At 45.3% G+C, this 15,732-nt stretch overlaps 1 protein-coding gene across 2 annotated transcripts in view; it reads left to right on the top strand.

Annotated features, from left to right (window-relative positions):
- Positions 1 to 436: 436 nt before the first annotated feature.
- The window catches only part of LOC126199325 (glutathione S-transferase D7-like), a 110,347-nt gene continuing 95,051 nt past the window's right edge, over positions 437 to 15,732 (top strand). Inside the window, exon 1 of one of the 2 annotated variants that reach the window (XM_049936166.1) lies at positions 437 to 543. The gene's annotated coding sequence lies outside the window, so the exon portion shown is untranslated. Of the gene's footprint in view, positions 544 to 3,188; positions 3,212 to 15,732 lie in introns of those variants that run through there. The other variant, XM_049936167.1, reaches the window with a different exon arrangement.

Genomic DNA, 15,732 nt, shown 5'->3' with positions numbered 1-15,732 from the left:
CAAACAGCTTTGAATGTCCCACGACCCGCACAGCAACATTCTGCCTTTCATCGTTTAGGTATCAACGTAATCTACCTTCAACACAATAAGTGGATAAGTATCAACGACTGAGATGCAACAGCTGTTGTATACTGCTTTCGAATTTTGTTTTTGGCGCACGACATATTTTGAAGCTCACAAAATGAGTAACACCAAAAATTGAATTTCAGAATCTTATCCATTATTTGAAAAATTGGGGACACCCACGACTCAGTGTCTAGTGTACTTTGTACGCTTACACAAGTAACATTAGACGATTAACTTACTGTAATTTACAAGGGCCTTGGCAGTAGTGATAGCAGACAGTGACAACGAGTTCGTTGGAGCCGGGGCAATTTTCCAAAGGGTGGTCGCAAGCGCAGGCGCTGTTCGTGTTATGTCGGCAAGACACGGGAGTTTCCGCCAGGCGGACCACAGACCTTCCCGGCTCCTTCGCCGCTGCTGCCAGACGGCCGCTTGGACACCTCCACGCTGTTACATCCTTCCGAGTTATTTACGTGTCACGTAAGTCATTTGTACGCTTTCAATTAATGTGGAATATTCTTCTTCTTATTTTTGCCTTTAACCGTTTCTCTTTCGGAGCGGCATTGTTATATAATTATACTAGTTGGGGTACCCGGCTTCGCTCAGGGATGTATCAGATTAGTTGGAATAAAGAGATAAACTTTAAAGTATAAGAGGTAAAAAAATTATTGGAAACATATTCTAGCTATTTAGGATTCTTGTTTATAAACAACATTTTTCATTTTGTTACCCGGGGAATGTATGTACAAGTTTTTCGAATTTCCTACTCGAGAGGAAGTTACGAATAGTTGGCCGTGAGAGATGCAAGAGTCTTTCAGGTTGTGCCGCAATATTTTACAGTTTGTCGTTCTGCATTGTTAATTGTAAAAGTGTAGGATAATTTGACTGGAAATTGCAGTCTTTTAAATTAGAATGGCAGCTCAGTAGAGATCAGTGGTATTCTGGGTGTAAATAGTGTGTGTCCTTTGTACTTTCCAGTTATAAGTTCCGCTTCTGACAATCATCGTTGTTCAATTACTTGTCCGCGTCGACGCTTCTCACAGGGTGATATTTTTATGGGTGTCTTGAGTTCAAAGTCTTATTATAAGATTGTGTCGTGGTTCTTGATTCTTCAGTCTTTCATTTCGTTATCCTTAGGTTTCTGTGCTTCTCACAGTGCTCATTCTCGTTCGTTGGGAACTTAAATGTGCTTCGAGGTCTTCGTCTGTTTCGGTTTTTCGCTATTCTTTTTGTTTTCGCCGTTTTGCTCCAGACCTGGCAAGATCTCTTTTACGTTTGTGCGTTGCCATTCACTCACTGCACTACTTTTTTGGTTCCTCCCTTCTTCACTGATAAGAAACTGACGTCCGAACCCACGATGGGTCTTGCTTTATGTATCAGCACCAAAGGGTAGCCACACAAGTGGTGAATTCCAGAATGTACCAAAAAGGCTTCGAATGGTCCATAATGTTCCAGAACATTCCACAAAATTCTAAAGTGTTCTGGAATGTTCCACAATGATCTGGGATTTTTCCAAACACTCTGGAACATTCTGGAGTGTTGTGGAATGCTCTAGAATACCCTCGAATGTTCCGGAATGTTCTAGAAATTTCTAGGGGGGAAACTTCCCAGCCCTTATGTCTTCAAAAGCTCGTCATTCAGCTAAAATCGGGACTAGCACACCATATAACTCCCTTGATCGTACCGGGCCTCATTTCTGAGTTTTAGCGGCACGCACAATGTATACTTACTTTCATAGTATAAATTGATATTGATGACACCACCACTCTCCCCGGGACGAAATCTGTGTACCCCATCTGTCTGTGTCTAGAGGAATCTCATGTTCAAATGTTACAAATGTTTGTGTGGCGCGTATCAAAAGCTGGGCATGGGGAATGGCCCAGAATTTCCCTACATTGATGTGGGAGACTGCGGAAAAACCACGAGATATTGTAAAATGTCATCGTACAAAACTGTGTTTATCCCTTCATGCTAAACTTGTTATATTAACTAACTAAACTCCGTCTACAGGCCGCAAGCGACCCATCGGGACCATCCGACCGCCGTATCATCCTCAGGTGAGGATGCGGATAGGAGGGGCATGGGGTCAGCACACCGCTCTCCCGGTCGTTAAGACGGTTTTCTTTGACCGGAGCCGCTACTATTCGGTCGAGTAGCTCCTCAATTGGCATCACGAGGCTGAGTGCACCCCGAAAAATGGCAACAGCACGTGGCGGCGGGATGGTGACCCATCCAAGCGCCGGCCACGCCCGACAGCGCTTAACTTCGGTGATCGCACGGGAACCGGTGTATCCACTGTGGCAAGGCCGTTGCCAAACTTGTTATATTAACATTATAATATTTTTTGAATTTCCTTTCTGTCACAACGTGTTAGTTTTAAACGTGATATAAACAAACAAGAATTCAGACACTATTGTAAATTTCCGGTCACAACTACTCTTGTCAGTAAAGTCACTTAGCAACTGAGATTACATTATGAGCGTAGTACCACTTCCAGTTGCCATCCCGTTTTCATTGCCTCTGAATAGTTGAAATTGCACTAAGAATAGCAATAACAACAACAATGACGAAGACAGAAAGAACAACAAAACGTGTTTCGTGAAATATTCCATCACAATGTGTTTATTAACTCCCACGAAACCTGGGGAAAACGCCGAATGTTCGTAAGTTGCTGTCATGACATTTGCAATTCAGTCTTCTATCTTCACGTATGAAATGGTTTACACCTGTTGTGTAGGCTGGTCAAAAACTCTGGAGCGAAATATTCTGGCAGTAAATTATGGACAAGCTGTGGGTTTCACGAAATCTTATGGATCGAACAATTCAACAGGAATATATTGGGTATAGTACTCGTTTCACAATGATAGAATATGTGTAAGTAGGCTGTTCATGTTTTCTTATTGGCAACGTTACGTAGCGCTCTGTACGAAAATCACTGGCTGTGCTGTGTGCAGTCTGTGGCTAGTTTGCATTGTTGTCTGCCATTGTAGTGTTGGGCAGCTGGATGTGAACAGCGCGTAGCGTTGCGCAGTTGGAGGTGAGCCGCCAGCAGTGGTGGATGTGGGGAGAGAAATGGCGGAGTTTGGAAACTTGTAAGACTGGATGTCATGAACTGCTATGTATATTATGATTTTTCAACACTATTAAGGTAAATACATTGTTTGTTCTCTATTAAAAATCTTTCATTTGCTAACTATGCCTATCAGTAGTTAGTGCCTTCAGTAGTTTGAATCTTTTATTTAGCTGGCAGTAGTGGCGCTCGCTGTATTGCAGTAGCTTGAGTAACGAAGATTTTTGTGAGGTAAGTGATTTGTGAAAGGTATAGGTTAATGTTAGTCAGGGCCATTCTTTTGTAGGGATTTTTGAAAGTCAGATTGCGTTGCGCTAAAACTATTGTGTGTCAGTTTAAGCACAGTCTTGTATAATTTTTCAAAGGGGGACGTTTCATATGTAATATTATCTTCAGTGCTAAAGTTTGCAGAGGTCATCTACACCAAACGCTTGAAGCTGATACCAGCTGTATGCATAGCGTCAGTTTGGAGGAAACAAAAAATGGTAGGAGAGTACGAGCTACAGAACGTGTTTCCAACGAGCAAACCGACTGGTGATAAACAGAAAATCTGGACTACTGTAATTGTGATAAGATTATTTATTGATTGTGCTGACGTTAGGATATGATTGCTCCGTTTTAAGCTAGCGGGTCGAGCGGTGCGATCAAGCTGACAGCAGACTTGCGCTTATTAATATGTAGGCTTCCAAGTCCGGTGTAAAGGTCGTTAAAATCCTTGCCCTCAGAGGACCGCTGTAGCTCTAGCGAAACTTTGATTTATTTTAGTGTTTTATAACATGTCGGATCAGAACGCTGTAAATTCAGCTAAATACTTAGGCATTCCAATTACAAATAACCTAAATTGCAACGATCACATAGATAATATTGTGGGTAGAGCAAACCAAAGACTGCGATTCACTGGCAGAACGCTTAGAAGGTGCTACAGGTCTACTAAAGAGACTGCTTACACCACGCTTGTCCGCCCTATTCTGGAGTATTGCTGTGCGGTGTGGGGCATGCATCAGGTGGGACTGACGGATGACATCGAAAAAGTTCAAAGAAGGGCAGCTCGTTTTGTATTATCGCGAAATAGGGGCGATAGTGCCACAGACTTGAAACGGAGTGGCAATCATTAAAACAAAGGCGTTTTTCGTTGCGACGGGATCTTCTCATGAAATTTCAATCACCAGTTTTCTCCACCGATTGCGAAAACATTTTGCTGGCGCCCACCTACAAAGGGAGAAATGATCATCACGATAAAATAAGAGAAATCAGGGCTCGCACAGAAAAATTTAAGTGCTCGTTTTTCCCGCGTGCCGTTCGAGAGTGGAACGGTAGAGAGACAGCTTGACGATGGTTCATTGAACCCTCTGCCAGGCACTTGATTGTGAATAGCAGAGTAATCACGTAGATGTAGAATGCCCAGAAGGATTTTAATGGGGAAGACTTGATCTCGTTTCGAGGTTGTGGTTAGCAGCGATTACTGCGAGTTTATCTATTTTCCCCAGCTGACCGTAAATAAGACTTACTAGCACTCTGGCCTCTGTTATTTGAAGTTCGTTTGCTTAAAAGCAACCTGTATTTGCTGCGATGGAGAAGAATCATCTCATCGTTAAGTAGTTGGCTTCTCAGCCGCTGTTACTGTAGCATCTTAGCTTCCCCTGACCGCTTGTAGCCGATTTTACCAATACACACGGCTTAGATGAACCCTCATAACTATTACCACGATTTACACCACTGGCCATTAAAGAAGAAATGCAGATCATAAACGGGTATTCATTTGACAAATATATTATACTGCCTATTGGCTTCTGTCTCGGGTTCTTCGGCCGACGTTCATCTAATGATTTTTCTGACGTTTCGCCAGCACGAGTGGCTGGCATTGTCAAAGCTTCACCCTCCATTGCCGGTGGTGAACTGGAGCCGAGCTCGCGGGCGCAGACTATATGTACCTGGCGCGCCAACGTCCGAAGGCTTCTCCGCGGTCATTTCCGGTGCGGTTCTCCTCTTGCTACCTGCGACGGTCGTTCGCTGCAGTACGGGAAGCCAGGATCCGTTGACCTTAAGGCTTTCCTCTTTCTTGTTCAAACTGTTCGCGTGTTTTTGTATTTCTACAGCTTCTCTGAACAAGCGCGTGTGATAGTGGTTCTCTACAGCCAGAACTTCCGTGTCGGCGAATTTTATTACGTGGTCGGTCTCATTCAGTGCGTGTTCTGCCACGGCCGATTTCTCCACCTGCCCCAACCTGCAATGTCGCTTATGCTCCTTGATCCTGGTGTTAATGGATCGTCCAGTCATCCCGACATAAACTTTTCCGCATGTGCATGGTATGCGGTATATTCCCGACATTGCAAGTGGGTCTCTTTTTTCCTTCGCCGATCTAAGACACTCTTTGATCTTCCTTGTCGGTTTGAAGATCGTCTTTACGCCATGTTTGCGCAATATACGGCCGATTCTGTCCGTCACTCTGGGAATGTATGGCAGAAAGGCCGTACCCGACATTTCTTTTTCTGGTTCCTTACTTCGCCGAGTGTTTGGCTCAGTTACACTTCTAATATAATTTGTGGAGTACCCATTGCTCCTCAGGACTGTTTCCAGGTGTTGCATTTCTCGTTTGAGGTGTTGCGGCTCACATATTCGTCCTGCTCTCGTTACGAGCGTACTAATCATGCCCCTTTTCTGGCTCGGGTGGTGGTTTGACAGTTTGTGCAGGTATCGGTCCGTGTGAGTCGGTTTTCGATACACGCTCTGTCCCAGGTTTTCGCCGTCCCTTGTGACCAGCACATCTAGAAATGGCAGTTTCTTGTCCTTTTCTACTTCCATGGTAAATGTTATGTTGGCATGGAGGCTGTTCAAGTGTCTTAGGAAGTCACCGATCTGTTCTTCACCATGGCTCCACACCACGAAAGTATCATCGACGTACCTGTACCACACCTTAGGTTTGCAAGTCGCCTTCCAGCTGTTCGTAGAAGTCGCCATTCCACGTGAAATAGCTCGTGGTGAGACATGCATGGAAGAGCTTTCTGATGTCTAGCGGGAAAATGGAACCGATGTGCTCCAGAGCGTCACTGAGTGGCACTTTCGTAAATAACGAAACAACATCAAAGCTGACCAGGATGTCGTTTGGTGCAAGTTTCAGTTTCTTCAGCTTCTCAATGAAATGTCCTGAGTCCTTAATGTATGTGTCGGTCTTCCCCACGTGTGGTTGGAGCAGAGAGGCCAAGTGTTTTGCCAGCTTATATGTCGGTGATCCAGGAGCGCTAACGATGGGTAGTCCTCTCAGTCCAGTGGTGGCCAACTTCTTCATGGAACAATTCGAAGCACAGGCACTGGACTCGGCGACTTGCAAACCTAAGGTGTGGTACAGGTACGTCGATGATACTTTCGTGGTGTGGAGCCATGGTGAAGAACAGATCGGTGACTTCCTAAGACACTTGAACAGCCTCCATGCCAACATAACATTTACCATGGAAGTAGAAAAGGACAAGAAACTGCCATTTCTAGATGTGCTGGTCACAAGGGACGGCGAAAACCTGGGACACAGCGTGTATCGAAAACCGACTCACACGGACCGATACCTGCACAAACTGTCAAACCACCACCCGAGCCAGAAAAGGGGCATGATTAGTACGCTCGTAACGAGAGCAGGACGAATATGTGAGCCGCAACACCTCAAACGAGAAATGCAACACCTGGAAACAGTCCTGAGGAGCAATGGGTACTCCACAAATTATATTAGAAGTGTAACTGAGCCAAACACTCGGCGAATTAAGGAACCAGAAAAAGAAATGTCGGGTACGGCCTTTCTGCCATACATTCCCAGAGTGACGGACAGAATCGGCCGTATATTGCGCAAACATGGCGTAAAGACGATCTTCAAACCGACAAGGAAGATCAAAGAGTGTCTTAGATCGGCGAAGGAGAAAAGGGACCCACTTGCAATGTCGGGAATATACCGCATACCATGCACATGCGGAAAAGTTTATGTCGGGATGACTGGACGATCCATTAACACCAGGATCAAGGAGCATAAGCGACATTGCAGGTTGGGGCAGGTGGAGAAATCGGCCGTGGCAGAACACGCACTGAATGAGACCGACCACGTAATAAAATTCGCCGACACGGAAGTTCTGGCTGTAGAGAACCACTATCACACGCGCTTGTTCAGAGAAGCTGTAGAAATACAAAAACACGCGAACAGTTTGAACAAGAAAGAGGAAAGCCTTAAGGTCAACGGATCCTGGCTTCCCGTACTGCAGCGAACGACCGTCGCAGGTAGCAAGAGGAGAACCGCACCGGAAATGACCGCGGAGAAGCCTTCGGACGTTGGCGCGCCAGGTACATATAGTCTGCGCCCGCGAGCTCGGCTCCAGTTCACCACCGGCAATGGAGGGTGAAGCTTTGACAATGCCAGCCACTCGTGCTGGCGAAACGTCAGAAAAATCATTAGATGAACGTCGGCCGAAGAACCCGAGACAGAAGCCAATAGGCAGTTTGTCAACAAGTGGCCACGAAAAGCCTCAACAATTTTGTAAATATATTATACTAGAACTGACATGTGATTACATTTTCACGCAATTTGGGTGCATAGATCCTGAGAAATCAGTACCCAGAACAACCACTTCTGGCCGTAATAACGGCCTTGATACGTCTGGGTATTGAGTCAAATAGAGCTTGGATGGCGTGTACAGGTACAGCTGCCCATGCAGCTTCAACACGATACCACAGTTCATCAAGAGTAGTGACTGGCGTATTGTGACGAGCCAGTTGCTCGGCCACCACTGACCAGGCGTTTTCAATTGGTGAGAGATCTGGAGAATGTGCTGGCCAGGGCAGCAGTCGAACATTTTCTGTATCCAGAAAGGCCCTACCGGACCTGCAACATGCGGTCGTGCATTATCCTGCTGAAATGTAGGGTTTCGCAGGGATCAAGTGAAGGGTAGAGCCACGGGTCGTAAAACATCTGAAATGTAACGTCCACTGTTCAAAGCGCCGTCAATACGAACAAGAGGTGACCGAGACGTGTGACCAATGGCACCCCATACCATCACGCCGGGTGATACGCCAGTGTGGCGATGTCGGATACACGCTTCGAATGTGCGTTCACTGCGATGTCGCCAAACATGGATGCGACCATCATGATTCTATAAACAGAACCTGGATACATCCGAATAAATGACGTATTGCCATTCGTGCACCCGGGTTCGTAGTTGAGTACACCATCGCAGGCGCTCCTGTCTGTGATGCAGTGTCAAGGCTAACCGCAGCCATGGTCTCCGAGCTTATAGTCCATGCTGCTGCAAACGTCGTCGAACTGTTCGTGCAGATGGTTGTCGTCTTGCAAACGTCCCCATCTGTTGGCTCAGGGATCGAGACATGGCTGCACGATCCGTTACAGCTATGCGGATAAGATGCCTGTCATCTCAACTGCTAGTGATACGAGGCCGTTGGAATCCAGCACGGCGTTCCGTATTGCCCTCCTGAACCCACCGATTCCATATTCTGCTAACAGTAATTGGATATCGACCAACGCGAGCAGCAATGTCGCGATACGATAAACCGCAATCGCGATAGGCTACAATCCGCCATTTATCAAAGTCGGAAACGTGATGGTACGCATTTCTCCTCCTTACACGAGACATCACAACAACTTTTCACCAGGGAACGCCGGTCAACTGCTGATTGTTTATGAGAAATCGGTTGAAAACTTTCCTCATGTCAGCACGTTGTAGGTGTCGCCACCGGCGCCAACCTTGTGTGAATGCTCTGAAAAGCTGATCATTTGCATATCACAGCATCTTCTTCCTGTCGGTTAAATTTCGCGTCTGTAGCACATCATCTTTGTGGTGCAGCAATTTAAATGGCCAGTAGTGTAGTTTTTGTCATTTATTTAAAGTGTCCAGCAAGATGAATGCACTTATTCAATTTGTGATATTATACGCGTATTCAGCTGAAGGATTATGATGATTAAATCTCTATCACCTGACTTTCGATCATTCTGCTTTAGCTTCTTCTAAAACCTTTCGTCTGGTGTACTGTCATAACTGCTTCAAACTATACTATTCACTGTAATGAAGTATCTTGTTACAGATTTTTTTTTAACATGTGAACCTATTTTTTGTATCACGATTCTTTGGCCCTTTCTATGATGCTACAATACCGATCATAAGACAGATGTGTGACTACTAGAAAGGCACGTGTTACTGATTTAGGAATGGGAAATGTTTTATATGATGTCTGTATGCAACTGAAGCGGCCCTCTCATACAATACCTATCCCCTACCGAAAGGTATCACTGAAAGCAACACTAGGATACAGGATTTTCACTAGCTGGAAAGCTTTCACCAAAACTTATCCCTATTTCAACTTAACAAGAATAAAACCGTATTTCATACCTTATCTGGCGCATTTAGCTTTCCTTGTGTTTTTTTCCCAGTGAAAGCTGTATTTGCTCAAGTTGTTTCTGAAGCACCAATTTTTAACTTTGGTACAAGGGCTGAATGAAGTCAAAATGAAGATGAGAGAGCAAAGTGAGGATGAGAGAGCAAAGTGACATGCAGTTAATGAATTTCAAAGTTAAATTTCACCAAACCATATGATTTAAGATTCTAAAAAGTTTTGGTCTTCTGTTAAGTTAGGAAGCAGACCGAAATCACCTGTTGCAGGGGCGGCCAAAAATTCAGTCCACAAGTCATACCCTGGCTTGTGTGCCACAGCGCTCAGCCTGTCTGCACACTCCCCCCCCCCCCCCCTCCACACCATGATGTCTGAGCGATATCTAGACGGCAATACAGTCACAATGCATAAGACTTAATTGTATACTTTATTTGTCAACAATATAGAGCACAAACGAAGCTAATTATACTCATGCTCATAAATTAAGAATAATTACAGAATGTGGTGCCACAAAAAAAAATGGTTCAAATGGCTCTGAACACCATGGGACTTAACATCTTAGGTCATCAGTCCCCTAGAACTTAGAACTACTTAAACCTAACTAACCTAAGGACATCACACACATCCATGCCCGAGGCAGGATTCGAACCTGCGACCGTAGCAGTCCCGCGGTTCCGGACTGCAGCGCCTAGAACCACCGCGGCCGGCGTAATGTGGTGTCACACAACGTGGCACTACACAAAACTGGCGCTAATAGCAAAGGAACATAGGGAACAAACACGACACAGATCTGTAAGTCCACGGTATTGGTGATAAGTTGAGAAAACCGTCCCGAAACACATGTGCTACAAAACACCACTGTTTCCCGCGCATGTACCCCGACATCAATATGGGACATGATCACCATGCACACGTACACATGCCGCAAAACGGGTTGGCATACTCTGGACCAGGTGGTTGAGCAGCTTCTGGGGTGTAGCCTCCCATTCTTGCACCAGTGCCTGTTGGAGCTCCTGAAGTGTCCTATGGGTATGAAGATGTGCAGCGATACGTCAACCGAGAGCATCCCAGACGTGCTCGTTGGGGTTTAGGTCTGGAGAAGGGGCAGGCCCCTCCATTCGTCTGGTATCTTCTGTTTCAAGGTACTCCTCCACGATGGCAGCTCGGTGGCACCGTGTATCATCCATCAGGAAGAAAAATGGCTCTGAGCACTATGGGACTCAACTGCTGAGGTCATTAGTCCCCTAGAACTTAGAACTAGTTAAACCTAACTAACCTAAGGACATCACAAACATCCATGCCCGAGGCAGGATTCGAACCTGCGACCGTAGCGGTCTTGCGGTTCCAGACTGCAGCGCCTTTAACCGCACGGCCACTTCGGCCGGCTCCATCAGGAAGAAGGTGGGACCCACTGCACTCCTGAAAAGGCAAAATGACGTCTCGACACACCTGGCCTGTTACAGTTTCTCTGTCAAAGACATGCAGGGGTGTACGTGCACCAATGATAAGCCCACCCCACACCATCAAACCATGACCTCCATACAGGTCCATTTCAACGACATTAAGGGATTGGTGTCTGGTTCCTGGTTCACGCCAGATGAAAACCCGGCGAGAATCACTGTTCAGACTATATCTGTACTCGTCCATGAACATAACCTGGGACCACTGTTCCAATGCCCATGTACTGTGTTTTTGACACAGGCTTTATGGGCTCTCCTGTGACCAGAGATCAGTGGAATGCACCTTGCAGGTCTCCGGGCGAATAAACCATGTCTGTTCAGTCGTCTGTAGAGTGTGTCTGGAGACAACTGTTCCAGTGGCTGCGGTAAGGTCCCGAACAAAGTTACCTGCAGTACTTCATGGCCGTCTGCGAGCACTGATGGTGAGATATCGGTCTTCTTGTGGTGTTGTACACTGTGGACGTCCCGTACTGTAGCGTCTGGACACATTTCCTGTCTGCTGGAATCGTTACCATAATCTCGAGTTCACACTTTGTGGCACACGGAGGGCCTTTGCTACAACCTGCTGTGTTTGAACAGCCTCCAGTCGCCCTAGTATTCTACCCCTCATAACGTCATCAATATGTGTTCTTTGAGCCATTTCCAACACACAGTCACCATTAGCACGTCTGAAAATGTCTGCGCACTTACTCTCTGCACCGTACTCTGACACGCACCAATACATCTCTGCATATGTGGACTGCTGCCAGCGCCACCGGGCGACGACCGCAGGTCAAATGCACCGCATGGTCAAACCCCGAGGTGATTTAAAGACGCAAACCGCTCACCACAGCGTTATTTCACCACGTATCAGCATTATACTTAATTTATGAGCATGAGTGTATTTTCAGTGTTATTTATTATTTGCATGGTGAAGACTTAATTTTTATGTGGTACAAACAGTCCGCATATGGACAGACGCAGACAGTTCAACAGATTTGCGCACTCAGGTTACCACGTAATTTGTGATTTATGTAGTTCCATAATCATAAAAGCTTTTTCAAACAATTGAGTTGATCAAAATATTGAAGTACTTTTGCAACCTAATTATAGAGACGTAGGAACTCTACCTACAGGAACAATGTAGATGTCCTGAACAGTTTTAATGTAAAAGCTTTGGCTTTAAAAAGGGAATAACGTTGCAGGTCATTCAGTTCCATCGAGAGATGCACAGGAGCCTTTCAGTTCAAACTGCGAACGGCCTCGAAAACAGTTCGGAAGAAGATTAGGTTGGCAGTGTTTTCAAAACGTTTAAGAAAAAATCATTGCAATTCTTTCAAGGCGACAATGAATTATTGAAGTCTCATATTTTTTGTATTTGCAACCACAGAACGAAAATACCTTCAACAAATCCAAAACTAAAACTGTTCACTCCAGAAAACGAAAAATCGTTGTATCCTATATAATCAGTGAGTCACAGTCGGAATTGGCCAACTCATACAAATAACTGGGTGTAAGAGTTTGTACATATATGAAAAGCAATGATCACATAGGCACAGTCATGGGTAAAGGAGGTGGTAGACTTCGGTTTATTGGTAGAATACTGGGAAAATGCAGTCAGTCTACAAAGGGAATTGCTTACGAATCGCTCGTGCGACCCATATTGCTCAAGTGTGTTGGGACATGCACTAGTTGTGACTAATGGGGGATATTGAACATATCCAGAGAAGGGTAGCTCAAACGGTCGTGGGTTTAATTTATGGATGTCCATCTTTTTGCATGGAGGAGGGATATCAGCTAATGACTTATATGAGAAAAAGTACCACCACAGCTGTATCTTGAGAATGTCTTTATTCTGTCATACGAATAGTTTCAGCGTCACATTGCCGCCATCCTCAGATCTTACAACTGCCAAAAGAGTATTTGATTTCCTTGTGCGCCAAGGAAATCAAGTACTTTTTTGGCAGTGGTGGGCCTGAGGACGGTGGTAATGTGCCGCCGAAACTAGTCGTCTGATAGAATGAAGATATTCTCAAGATGCAGCTACGGTGCTACTTTTTCTCATATTACGGACATAGGTTTGTTTGACCCTCGTGGGAGTGTTCGCAGAGATGCTGAAGAAACAGAACTGACAAACTCTTGAAGATAAACGTAAATTATGTCGAGAAAGCCTACCTGCAAAGCATCAAGAAGTGCTATGAGGGATGATTCATTGCAGCCTCCTACTTATCGATCACATGGGGATCGTGAGGAACAAGATTAATTACATCACACTAAGAGGAATTTAAACGATCATTCTTTCCGTGCTCGATAGGTGAATGAACGGGAAGAAACCCTAACTAGTACAATGGAATGTACCCTCCGCTATGCACTTCACATTGGTTTGCAGATTGTAGATGTAGCTGTAGAATATAAACTAGTGTTCCGAGACGTTGAATTTGAACCCTGCTCCTGCGCTAACACGAGTGCGGTCACATAAAACTTTGTTATTCGCTCTGTGGCTTTATTAGATACTAGAAATCATTCGCAACAATTGTCGAAAAATGGTTCAAATGGCTCTAAGCATTATGGGACTTAACATCTGAGGTCATCAGTCCCCTAGAAGTTAGAACTACTTAAACCGTAGCGGTCGGGCGGTTCCAGACTGAAGCGCCTAGGAACCGCTTGGCCACAGCGGCCGCCAACAATTGTCGAAAGAGTATACTACTGAGCAAATAAAAAATGCAAAACAGACCAAAATTGACGACTAGGTCATTGTTGCTTTATAGGACAATTATTAACTGTGTAATTATCGTCGTAGTTATTGGCGGCGGCACATGCCTGTAGGTCACCCCTACGGCAGCAAACGTGAGTTTGTACGATGACGAACCGTAGGCGGGACGTCTCGCAATGTTGTTTTGCAATGATCGTGACAGATTGCCGTGATCGCCAGTGGAGAAGATGGAGCTAGCTGCTGCATAGATAGGCCTCATTTCCTAAGCATGTAGATTTTAGAGTGTTTCAGGAGAAAATAAACTGCAGGTGGAATCCCAAGGCCGAGAACGTCATCCACAGAAGCAACAGAGTATCTCATTCACAGAAGATAAGGCCTTTCTACACAGCAGCTAGCTCCATCTTCTCCATTGGTGATCGTAGCAATTAGCTGCGATCACTGAATACCAAACAACATTGCGAGACGTACCCCCTATGGTCCGTCAGTGTACAAAGCCACGTTTATTACCGAAGAGTTTGCCCAGTGGAGCGCCGGCGCCTGTAATTTCGACACCCTGTAGCGTCGCTGGACGACGTTTCGAGTCACGAGTTCCTATCCTCGATTTGTTCCACAAGATACACTCTACAACCTCTCGAAGTTTGTTGCAACATTTCTGGGGCACCCTGTATATGCACCCATTACATTTATTTACCCACCACAGAATACGCATATGACACAACTCTCACATATCTCGTTTTCGCAAAGAAAGGGGCCAATGTGTGCGAAGGGAAAACACCTTACAGGCAGCTGAACCGACCCTTGGGGATGGTGGGAGTGGTGGTGGTGGTGGTGGGGGGGGGGAGGGTCTATTCCAGTCAACAATACCATATAAGTTAGTACAATTACCTCGAAAAATGGAGTTGCGTTCCAAAAGATACTGGAATCCTAGAAACTGTTTTAATCACTCAGGTAGGCTTCTGACATGAGTAATCTGAGTTTGTCCCGATTTCTGATCGGAACTTCAGCCATGATTGAAAGAAAACCACCAAAATTGAGGACAATTTTTTAAAATTCCTGCGAAACTAAACGCTAAATCGGAAATTCCAAGGTTACTAAGACTGAAGAGCAATAAATTCTGCATCGACTGAGGTTAGTTACAAAAACTTCGTGAGGAAACTGTTATTTTCAGTTTTCGAAAGACAGTCATTTGCTGCAATAAAACGTGCGACACCTGAGAACTAGCCACTTGGACGCAAAATTTTATAGGAGAAAACTTGTGGAGCATCGAATTATGTTTCCAATAAATCAAAGACACTATCATAAAACCTAACTAGTAAGTAAATATCACCATTATTCAATTATTTACGTTAATCACGTAGTTAACGACAATTTTTTTTTTTTTCAATTCAGTGATTTCTTCCAGTGTTCACTGTTTTTCGTTTACGTACCAGATACTCATTCTCTACAATTTGTTGCTCCATTAGTGTCGCAAACACGTACTTTTGCAAAATGTTCAAATGTGTGTGAAATCTTATGGGACTTAACTGCCAAGATCATCAGTCCCTAAGCTTACACACTACTTAACCTAAATTATCATAAGGACGAACACACACAGCCTTGCCCGAGGTAGGACTCGAAGCTCCGCCAGGACCAGCCGCACAGTCCATGACTGCAGCGCCTTAAATCGCTCGGCTAATCCCGCGCGGCGTACTTTTGCCGGGACGCGTATTGTTGATGCTCCTTGCAGGCACCAATCATCAGCTGACCGTTGTTTCGTTCTTATTATGTAAACTGAAGGCGGAGGGGTGGAAAGGGAAGGGAAGGGAAGGAACTAGTGATGTCAGCTGTATCGGGACTTCGTGCAGAATTACCGGCGACGAGTGAAACTGTATGTCTGACCAGGATTCAAACCCAGGATCTCCTGCTTACTAGGCAGTCGCGTTAACCACTGCGCCACTCGGACACAGTGTCTATCACAGTTGCTCAGACTACTTTGGCGCACCTCTCAGCCGGCCTACACTCCCACCAATGCCACATATCCGCAGTCCGCCATGTCTTCCATGCTCGCGGTTTGAAATTCCCGCAGTAGGTCG

The sequence above is a fragment of the Schistocerca nitens genome, chromosome 8 (genome assembly GCF_023898315.1).
Source record: "Schistocerca nitens isolate TAMUIC-IGC-003100 chromosome 8, iqSchNite1.1, whole genome shotgun sequence".
Lineage (NCBI taxonomy): Eukaryota > Metazoa > Arthropoda > Insecta > Orthoptera > Acrididae > Schistocerca > Schistocerca nitens.
Note: the sequence above shows the minus strand (reverse complement) of the source record. Positions and strands in the feature narration are given on the sequence as shown.